Below are 10766 nucleotides of genomic sequence, written 5' to 3'. Positions count from 1 at the left end.
AACACCTCCTGTGCCCTCAAATATGATTCCGTGTGCCACCCGTGGCATAGGTTTGCCATCACAGCCCTATACCATTCCAGACAAGTGTCTCTTCTCTTCTCTTCAATTCTCTTTCTCTCTCAATTCTCTTCTCTTCTCTTCAATTCTCTTCTCTTCAATTCTCTTCTCTTCAATTCTCTTCTCTTCATTCTCTTCAATTCTCTTCAATTCTCTTCTCTTCAATTCTCTTCTCTTCAATTCTCTTCATTCTCTTCAATTCTCTTCTCTTCTCTTCAATTCTCTTCTCTTCAATTCTCTTCTCTTCATATTCTCCTTCCTTCTCAATTTCTCTTCTCTTCTCTTCAATTATCTCTTCTCTTCAATTCTCTTCTCTTCAATTCTCTTCTCTTCTCTTCAATTCTCTTCTCTTCTCTTCAATTCTCTTCTCTTCAATTCTCTTCTCTTCAATTCTCTTCTCTTCAATTCTCTTCTCTTCTCTTCAATTCTCTTCTCTTCAATTCTCTTCTCTTCAATTCTCTTCTCTTCTCTCAATCTCTTCTCTTCTCTTCAATTCTCTTCTCTTCAATTCTCTTCTCTTCTCTTCAATTCTCTTCTCTTCAATTCTCTTCTCTTCAATTCTCTTCTCTCTTCAATTCTCTTCTCTTCTCTTCAATTCTCTCTCTTCAATTCTCTTCTCTTCAATTCTCTTCTCTTCAATTCCTCTTCTCTTCTCTTCAATTCTCTTCTCTTCAATTCTCTTCTCTTCAATTCTCTTCTCTTCTCTTCAATTCTCTTCTCTTCTCTCAATTCTCTTCTCTTCAATTCTCTTCTCTTCAATTCTCTTCTCTTCAATTCTCTTCTCTTCTCTTCAATTCTCTTCTCTTCAATTCTCTTCTCTTCTCTTCAATTCTCTTCTCTTCAATTCTCTTCTCTTCAATTCTCTCTCTTCAATTCTCTTCTCTTCATTCTCTTCTCTTCAATTCTGTTCTCTTCTCTTCAATTCTCTTCTCTTCAATTCTCTTCTCTCAATTCTCTTCTCTTCAATTCTCTTCTCTTCAATTCTCTTCTCTTCTCTTCAATTCTCTCTCTTCTCTTCAATTCCTTCCTTCTCTTCAATTCTCTTCTCTTCAATTCTCTTCTCTTCAATTCTCTCTCTTCTCTTCAATTCTCTTCTCTTCAATTCTCTCTCTCTTCAATTCTCTTCTCTTCAATTCTCTTCTCTTCAATTCTCTTCAATTCTCTTCTCTTCAATTCTCTTCTCTTCAATTCTCTTCTCTTCAATTCTCTTCTCTCAATTCTCTTCTCTTCAATTCTCTTCTCTCAATTCTCTTCTCTTCAATTCTCTTCTCTTCAATTCTCTTCTCTTCAATTCTCTTCATTCTCTTCTCTTCAATTCTCTTCTCTTCAATTCTCTTCTCTCAATTCTCTTCTCTTCTCTTCTCTCAATTCTCTTCTCTTCATTCTCTTCTCTTCAATTCTCTCTTCTCTTCAATTCTCTTCTCTTCAATTCTCTTCTCTCAATTCTCTTCTCTTCAATTCTCTTCTCTTCAATTCTCTTCTCTTCAATTCTCTTCTCTTCAATTCTCCTTCAATTCTCTTCAATTCTCATCTCTTCAATCTCTTCTCTTCAATTCTCTTCTCTTCTCTTCTCTTCAATTCTCATCTCATCTCTTCACTTCAATCTCTCACTCTTTCACTTCTCTTCTCTCAATCTCTCTCTTCAATTCTCTTCTCTTCAATTCTCTTCTCTTCTCTTCAATTCTCTTCTCTTCAATTCTCTCTCTCATTCTCTTCTCTTCAATCTCTCTTCTCTTCAATTCTCTTCTCTTCAATTCTCTTCTCATCAATTCTCTTCTCTTCAATTCTTCTCTTCAATTCTCTTCTCTTCAAACTCTCTCTTCAATCTCTCTCAATTCTCTTCTCTTCAATTCTCTTCTCTTCAATTCTCTTCTCTTCTCTTCAATTCTCTTCTCTTCAATTCTCTTCTCTTCTCTTCAATTCTCTTCTCTTCAATTCTCTTCTCTTCAATTCTCTTCTCTTCAATTCTCTTCTCTTCAATTCTCTTCAATTCTCTCAATTCTCTTCTCTTCAATTCTCTTCTCTTCAATTCTCTTCTCTTCAATTCTTCTCTTCAATTCTCATTCTCTTCAATTCTCTTCAATCTTCTCTTCTCTTCTCTTCAATTCTCTTCAATTCTCTCAATTCTCTTCTCTTCAATCTCTTCTCTTCAATTCTCTTCTCTTCAATCTTCTCTTCTCTTCAATTCTCTTCTCTTCAATCTCTTCTCTTCAATTCTCTTCTCTTCAATTCTCTTCTCTTCAATTCTCTTCTCTTCAATTCTCTTCAATTCTCTTCAATTCTCTTCTCTTCAATTCTCTTCTCTTCAATTCTCTTCTCTTCAATTCTCTTCTCTTCAATTCTCTTCTCTTCTCTTCAATTCTCTTCTCTTCAATTCTCTTCTCTTCAATTCTCTTCTCTTCAATTCTCTCTCTTCATTCTCTTCTCTTCAATTCTCTTCTCTTCAATTCTCTTCTCTTCAATTCTCTTCTCTTCAATTCTCTTCAATTCTTCAATTCTCTTCTCTTCAATTCTCTTCAATTCTCTTCAATTCTCTTCTCTTCAATTCTCTTCTCTTCAATTCTCTTCTCTTCAATTCTCTTCTCTTCTCTTCTCTTCAATTCTCTTCTCTTCTCTTCAATTCTCTTCTCTTCAATTCTCTTCTCTTCTCTTTAATTCTCTTCTCTTCAATTCTCTTCTCTTCAATTCTCTTCTCTTCTCTTCAATTCTCTTCTCTTCAATTCTCTTCTCTTCAATTCTCTTCTCTTCAATCTCTTCTCTTCTCTTCAATTCTCTTCTCTTCAATTCTCTTCTCTTCAATTCTCTTCTCTTCATTCTCTTCTCTTCAATTCTCTTCTCTTCAATTCTCTTCAATTCTCTTCTCTTCAATTCTCTTCTCTTCAATTCTCTTCTCTTCAATTCTCTTATCTTCTCTTCTCTTCAATTCTCTTCTCTTCTCTTCAATTCTCTTCTCTTCAATTCTCTTCTCTTCTCTTCAATGCTCTTCTCTTCAATTCTCTTCTCTTCTCTTCAATTCTCTTCTCTTCAATTCTCTTCTCTTCTCCTCCCCTCCCCTCCTCTCTTCTTCAGTGATGAAGCATCCACCACTTCATCCCAACAACCCACAAGTCATTCCATTAATTAATTGCTCTTTCAGGAAATATCTCTTTAGTTCTAGGCTGGCTCTCTCCTTGCTTAGTTTTCATCCCTTGTTTGTTGTCTTACCTTCAGGCGCTTTGGAAAATGGGTTCAATAGATCCAGAGGGAATCTGAATAGATCTGGGCAGCTTCAGAGCTCTTGTAACTTGAACGGTTGCTAAGCAAACAGTTGTAAGTTGAGGACTGTTGTGAGCCGCCCCGAGTCTGCGGAGAGGGGCGGCATACAAATCTAAATAAACTAAACTAAACTAAACTAACTGCCTGTATTTGACTTTTAGGTCATGCCTCGCTGATTTGGAGGGTACTCAATACTAAAGCGTCTTGCAAGAGAGCCAATGAGGTGTAGTAGTTAAGGGGTTAAATTAGCAGCCCAACGTATTCTCCCAGGTCAACCTACCTCGTAAGGTTGTTGTGCAGGAAAGTAGAAGGTGTGAGTGCTGTTTGTAGCCTTGAGCTCCTCAACAAAAGGAAAGAAATAATTAAATTTGGAAGTGTTAAACATTCAGACATCAGATTAAAAATAGAATAAAACAATCATCGGGGCAAAGGTTTGAACCGTTCGCATTGGTGGTTAAAGGTTGCTTGGGAGAGCTGAATTTTCCTAAAGCTTCCTTTAAAAGCCAGTGTGGAGGATGGGTCCTGAGGATCAGCAATGAGGATGTGGAAGCCCATCTGCAGGAAGAGGGGGTCTCCTGGGGTGGTCTTGGGAATAACAACCGTACAGGAAGAGTTACAGTATTTGCTTTCAGTTGTACATTCCACAACAGCTGCATTTCTTTAAGAAGTTCAGCTGAACTCTTGCTAAGTTGCATTTTTTAGAGCAAATTCCTAAACTTTGGTATCAAAGTGAGATGAAAAGTTCACCCTGTTGAAAAGTTTAGAGAATCAGTGCAGAGTTTGACAATAGAATGGAAAGGAATGCAATGGAATAAAATATAATTGAATAGAATAGAATAGAATAGTTGGAAGGGACCTTGAAGGCAGTGATGGCCTCCTATGGGTACAGTTAGGTATGCAGAATCAGAAGGAAAATTTTGCATTTTTTTCTTTTCTTTCTCTTCTGGGCTCTGGATATGTTTTTCCTATCACAGTACAGTATTCTCTCACTTTTCGCGGGGGATGCGTTCCGAGACCGCCCGCGAAAGTCGAATTTCCGCAAAGTAGAGATGCGGAAGTAAATACACTATTTTTGTCTATGAACAGTATCACAAGCCTTCCCTTAACACTTTAAACCCCTAAATTGCAATTTTCCATTCCCTTAGCAACCATTCAGATTATTACTCGCCATGTTTATTTATTAAAGTTTATTAAAAAAAAATATTTATTAAAGGCAGACGAAAGTTTGGCGATGACATATGACGTCATCGGGTGGGAAAAACCGTGGTATAGGGAAAAAACCCGCAAAGTATTTTTTAATTAATATTTTTGAAAAAACGTGGTATAGACTTTTCGCAAAGTTCGAACCCGCGAAAATTGAGGGAACACTGTAAATGAGGTTGAATGTGTATAATTTTAGAAGAGCTGTACGTGTATGTACGTAGATAATATACAAACCAGACCACACCAATAGGAACCCACCACTGTCTCCGACTTATGAATTCAAAATTTTCATTGCTAAGCAAGGCAATTGTTAAGTGAGTTTTGCCCCATTTTACGACCTTTTGGCCACAATGGTTGAATTGTGAATTTTGCCAGTTGTTAAGAGAATCCTGCAGTTATTAAGTAGATCTGTCTCCCCGCATTGACTTTGCTTGTTGGAGATTTTCCATAAATCTTCCTAGTTGTCTCATAGGATTCCAAGCTCAAGAGTCCACCCAAACATCTAAAGAAAAATGCAAAGGTGTTTTTTCAAAAGGGAATTGTACTTTGTTTTTCCTTTGTTTCCCTTCTCATCCAAGAAGCTTCTTCAGTTCTGACTGACTTCAGTCAGAACTGAAGAAATTTCTTTGGATGAGAAGCAAAAAGGATTCAAGGGAAAAAAAAATGCAGTTTTCTTTAAAAAAAAAAAAACACTTTTGGGACAACAGTGTTCTGTCTGGGTTCCCCCAGACGTCAACACCAATTAAAAAGAGTATCCAGACACGCTGGTAAAAAGCAAAGTCATTTTATATCTTTGAAAACAAACACAGATAACAAAAACTGTTCTTACAAACTGGAATGCTATGAATCTTCACAGAAGAGTCACGACGGCCAGACAATACAACAGGCTTCTTGCTGGCATACACACCACTGTAGATAATAAAACCCATGCCTCCCCCAAGATTTCAGCCTTCGAGGCCACAAGCCAGAATCAGAGATGCCAAGGATCGAAGCAAGGTCACAGGACTCCCAAAAGATAACTCTCCACAATACAGGAAGGGCGGGTCTGCCTTGTCAACCTTTCTGAGGAGAACCACACCCAAACCCAGCTGTTGCCTATTAGGGATGGAAATACCTGGCTAATTGTCCCCTTCGTTGTGCTGCCCTTCTCTGCCTCATATCTATGATGGCTTGTGCATTCTCATCTAATGACTCCAGGCTACTCGCTGGGGAGAGCTCCCCCCCGGAGGTCTCAGGCTGTTCTCCCTCCTCCTCGTCCTGACATTCCTCTTCCCTGTCTGCCTGGTCCTCCTCCTCCTCCTGTTCCTCGTCCTCCCCCTCTGAGCATGGAGCCGGCAGAGTTCCAGCCATTCCCTGAGGAGCCTCAGGCTGAATCACAACAAACAGTGACTTGGAGGACTGAGAATTTCCATAGACATCAGAAGGCAAAGGTGAAAGTGTTGATTTCATAGGAAATGCTCGAGAATATTTGGGGGTACAGAGAAGATCTTGAAATTAATTCATTTCTCCATTTTAGCTTTGGGCAGCAAAAACCCACGCTCTGCAGGTTTCATCTCTGTGCAAGCTCCCAGGTTAGAATGCGTGAAAATACACTGTGTTTTTCACAAGAGTGAATAAATGTGTCGGCCGGATATGCCAAGCCAAGAAATCTTCTCTATCTAACCGCATTTTATTATAGTGGATCCTTTTCAGAATCCAATTCATGATTAAAGCAGCAGATAATTTTATATTAGGTGCCGCAGGAAACTGCCTAATTCTTATACTGTACAGTATAAGGTTAGATGTGTCATCCGTATGAAGTATATTGTCCTTTTCTAAATTTTTCTCCACCTTAAGATAAAACATATATAAATAACAAAACACAATGCCAATATCCAACCATATACACATGCCAGATTTCCATATCATTAATGTGTTTTAAGGAATTTCTTTACTTTCTACCTTCCCCCTCTCTCCCATAATTCCAACTCTGTATGAAGTACAGTGATACCTTGTCTTACAAACTTAATTGGTTCCGGGACGAGGTTCGTAAGGTGAAAAGTTTGTAAGACGAAACAATGTTTCCCATAGGAATCAATGGAAAAGCGATTAATGCGTACAAGTCCAAAATTTGCCAGCCGAAGTGCCCGTTTTTGCGCTGCTGGGATTCCCCTGAGGCTCCCCTCCATGGGAAACCCCACCTCCAGACTTCCGTGTGGGAATCCCAGCAGCACAAAAACGGGTGGTTCGCTGGCAATGGAAGTCTGGAGGTGGGGTTTCCCAGCGAGGGGAGGCTCAGGGGAATCCCAGCAGTGCAAAAACGGGTGCTTCGCTGGCAACGGAAGTTCGGGGGCGGAGCATCCCAGTGGCAGTGGTGGGTTTGTAAGGTGAAAATAGTTTATAAGAAGAGGCAAAAAAATCTTAAACCCCGGGTTTGTATCTCAAAAAGTTTGTATGACGAGGTGTTTGTAAGACGATGTATCACTGTATGTTGCCCTTTAATGTGCTGCATCTTGTTGTATTTGACAAACAATCGTTAGCTATGACGTTCCTTGTTTTTGGCTTAGTACGATTACAAACCAGGCCATTATGGGTTGATTGAAGAAACCACAGTGAACACCCTAACTTGCCAATTACTGTTGAAATCATTGCACAAGAATGATCCTAGATTTCTCTCTAGTGATATGTTTCAGACTCCAGTGTCCAGATCATAATTAGCCAAACGTCAATCCACTTTGATTGGTGCTGTTTACTTACTTACTTACTTACTTACTTACTTACTTACTTACTTACTTACTTACTTACTTACTTACTTACTTACTTACTTATGGCCCTATTTGGACCGGGAGTCATTGCTCACAGTCACTCATGCCCTCATCACCTCGAGGCTTGACTACTGTAATGCTCTCTACATGGGGCTACCATTGAAGAGTGTTCGGAAACTTCAGATCGTGCAGAATGCAGCTGCGAGAGCAATCATGGGCTTCCCAAGGTATGCCCATGTTTCACCAACACTCCGCAGTCTGCATTGGTTGCCGATCAATTTCCGGTCACAATTCAAAGTGTTGGTTATGACCTTTAAAGCCCTTCATGGCATCGGACCAGAATATCTCCAAGACCGCCTTCTGCCGCACAAATCCCAGCGACCAGTTAGGTCCCACAGAGTTGGCCTTCTCTGGGTCCCGTCAACTAAACAATGTCGTCTGGTGGGACCCAGGGGAAGAGCCTTCTCTGTGGTGGCTCTGACCCTCTGGAACCAGCTCCCCCCAGAGATCAGGATTGCCCCCACCCTCCTTGCCTTTCGTAAACTTCTTAAAACCCACCTCTGCCGTCAGGCATGGGGGAATTGAAACATCTCCCCCTTGCCCATGTTGTTTTGTGTAAGATTCGATTGTGTGTTGTTTTTTATATATTGGGGTTTCTTTTTTGGACTTTTTAATCTAAAACTGTAATCTAGATTTTTAAATATTAGATTTGTTGCTTTGTACTGTTCTTCACCATTGTTGTGAGCCGCCCCGAGTCTGCGGAGAGGGGCAGCATATAAATCCAATAAATCTAATCTAATCTAATCTAATCTACTTATTTATTTATCAAACATGTATAGGCTAGTAGTAGTTTGTATAAACACGAGTAAAAAGTAATGATAAAAGAGAACCATAGACAATAGGATAGGGATGGTTGGCACAGTGGTTTGCTTATGCATGCCCCTTACAGACACCTTAAAAAAGGGGGAAGGTCAACTGTGGATAATGTAAGGTTGAAGATGTTGGGGTTAGGGAAAGAAACCACAGAGTCAGGTACAGTGATCCCCTGATCATTGTGAGGGTTCCGTTCCAGGACCCCTAGCAATGATCGGGTTTTAGCGAAGTAGCGCTGCGGAAGTAAAAACACCATCTGCGCATGCGCAGATGGTGTTTTTACTTCCGCAGCGCTAGCGAGGAGCCGAAGATTGGGGGCCGCGCGGCTGTTTTAAAACGTCGCCGCCGGCATGGGGGGCTTGCCAGCACCCCCCGGACCCCCAACCCGGGTTTGGGGGGCTGCTAGGAAGCCCCCCATGCCGGCGGCGACGTTTTAAAACAGCCGCGCGGCTTGCCAACTGAGTCCCGAAGACAAACGTCAAAGGCGAACTTCCGTGTTTGTCTTCGGGACTCATTGGGAAGCCGCGCGGCTGTTTTAAAAACGTCGCCGCCGGCATGGGGGGGCTTCCTAGCAGCCCCCAAAACCCGGGTTGGGGGTCCGGGGGGTGCTGGAAAGCCCCCCATGCCGGCGGCGACGTTTTAAAACAGCCGCACGGCCCCCAATCTTCGGCTCCTTGCTAGCGGGCAGGCAGGCGGCGGACAAGCCGTTCGCTGGTGCCGCTTGCTCGCGCTTCCCAGCTGAGTCCTGAAGCCAATTCGCTTCAGGACTCAGCTGGGAAGCGGCGAGAATGAACGGCGTGGGCGGGCGAAGGGCGGGGCGAGCGGCAGCGAGGAGTTTGTGTGGGCGGTGGGGAAACTCCTCGCTGATGCCCGCCGCTCGCCCTCCCGCCAGCAAGAGGGGGAAGACCTAGGGAAGCCGCCCAGCAGCTGATCTGCCCGGCGCCATCTACGCATGCGTGCCCATAGAAAAAAGGGCGCGCATGCGCAGATGGTGTTTTTACTTCCGGGTTGCAAAATCGCCATATAGCCATTTCGCAATGATCGGGATCGCAATACCCGGGGGATCACTATGCATTCCAAGCATTGATCACTCTATTACTGAAGTCGTATTTTCTGCAGTCGATTTTGGAGCGGTTTATATTTAGTTTGAATCTATTACGTGCTTGTGTATTGCTGTGGTTGAAGTAGTCATTAACAGGAAGGACATTTTGGTATATTATTTCATGAACTAAAGAAATAAAGAGTGTGGTAGCGAAGTTTGCTGACGACACTGAATTGTTCCGGGTAGTGAAAAGTAAAATTGATTGCCAGGAGCTCCAGAAAGATCTCTCAAAATTGAGTGAGTGGGCAACAATGTGGCAAATGCATTTCAACCTAAACAAGTGCAAATTGTGCACATCAGGGCAAATAACTCCAATTATACCTACCAACTGATGGGGACCAAGCTTTCTGAGACAACCCAAGAAAGGGATCTTGGGGTTTTGGTGGACAGCTCAATGAAGATGTCAACCCAGTGCACAGCAGCAGTAAAAAAGAAAGCAAATTCCATGCTTGGAATGATTAGGAAGGGAATTGAAAATAGGTTGGCAAATGTCGTATTGCCTCTGTAGAAATTGATGGTGAGACCACATTTGGAGTACTGTTTACAACAGTGATTTTCAACCTTTTTGGAGCCACGGCACATTTTTTACATTTACGAAACCCTGGGGCACATTGAGCGGGGTGGGGGGTGGGGGGCAAAAAAAGTTTGGACAAAAAAATTCTCTCTCCCTTCTTTTCTTTCTTTCTTTCTCTCTTTCTTTCTCTCTCTCCACCCCTCTTTTTTTCTCTTCCTTCCTTCCTCTCTTTTTTGCTCTCTTTCTCTCCCTCCTTCCCTCCCTCTATGTCTTTCTCTCTCTCCTTCCCTCCCTCTCTCTCTCTTGCTTTCTTTCTCTCTCTTGCTCTCTCTCTCTTGCTCTCTCTCTTTCTTTCTTTCTCTTGTTCTCTTTCTCTCTCTCTTGCTTTCTCTCTCTCTCTCTCTTTCTTTATTTCTCTTTCTTTCTCTCTCTCTTTCTTTCTTTCTCTCTCTGAGCTTCGCGGCACACCTGACCATGTCTCGCGGCACACTAGTGTGCCATGGCACACTGGTTGAAAAACACTGGTTTACAATTCTGGTCACTGCACTTCAAGAATAATGGAACTGGAAAAGGTGCAAAAAAAGGCAACAAGAATGATCAAGGAAATGGAGCACCTCCCTTATAAAACTAGGTTGCAACGCCTTGGTCTCTTCAGCCTTGAAAGACAGCGTTTAAGGGGTGACTTGATCAAAGTGTAGAAAATCATGCATGGGATAGAAAAGGTGGATAGAGAAAAATTCTTTTCTCTATCACACAATACTAGGATGAGGGGACACTCCCTAAAGCTCATAGGTAAGAAAGTGAGGACAAATAAAGGGAAATATTTCTTCGCCCAGAGGGTCATTGGTTTATGGAATTCACTTCCAGAAGTGGTCATGACAATTGTCAGTCATCATGGATGCCAAGTGTATAGGTGGTTATTGAAAGGGATGTCCAAGTGCCGCCTCTACGTTGGGTGAGGCAGGCAGGATTCTCTTTGTTGGGGGTCAAGGGAAAGGGAGGGTTTTGCCCTCTCTTT

Source organism: Erythrolamprus reginae, chromosome Z (assembly GCF_031021105.1).
Source record: "Erythrolamprus reginae isolate rEryReg1 chromosome Z, rEryReg1.hap1, whole genome shotgun sequence".
In the NCBI taxonomy this organism is placed as follows: domain Eukaryota; kingdom Metazoa; phylum Chordata; class Lepidosauria; order Squamata; family Dipsadidae; genus Erythrolamprus; species Erythrolamprus reginae.
This window is presented reverse-complemented; position numbering follows the sequence as displayed.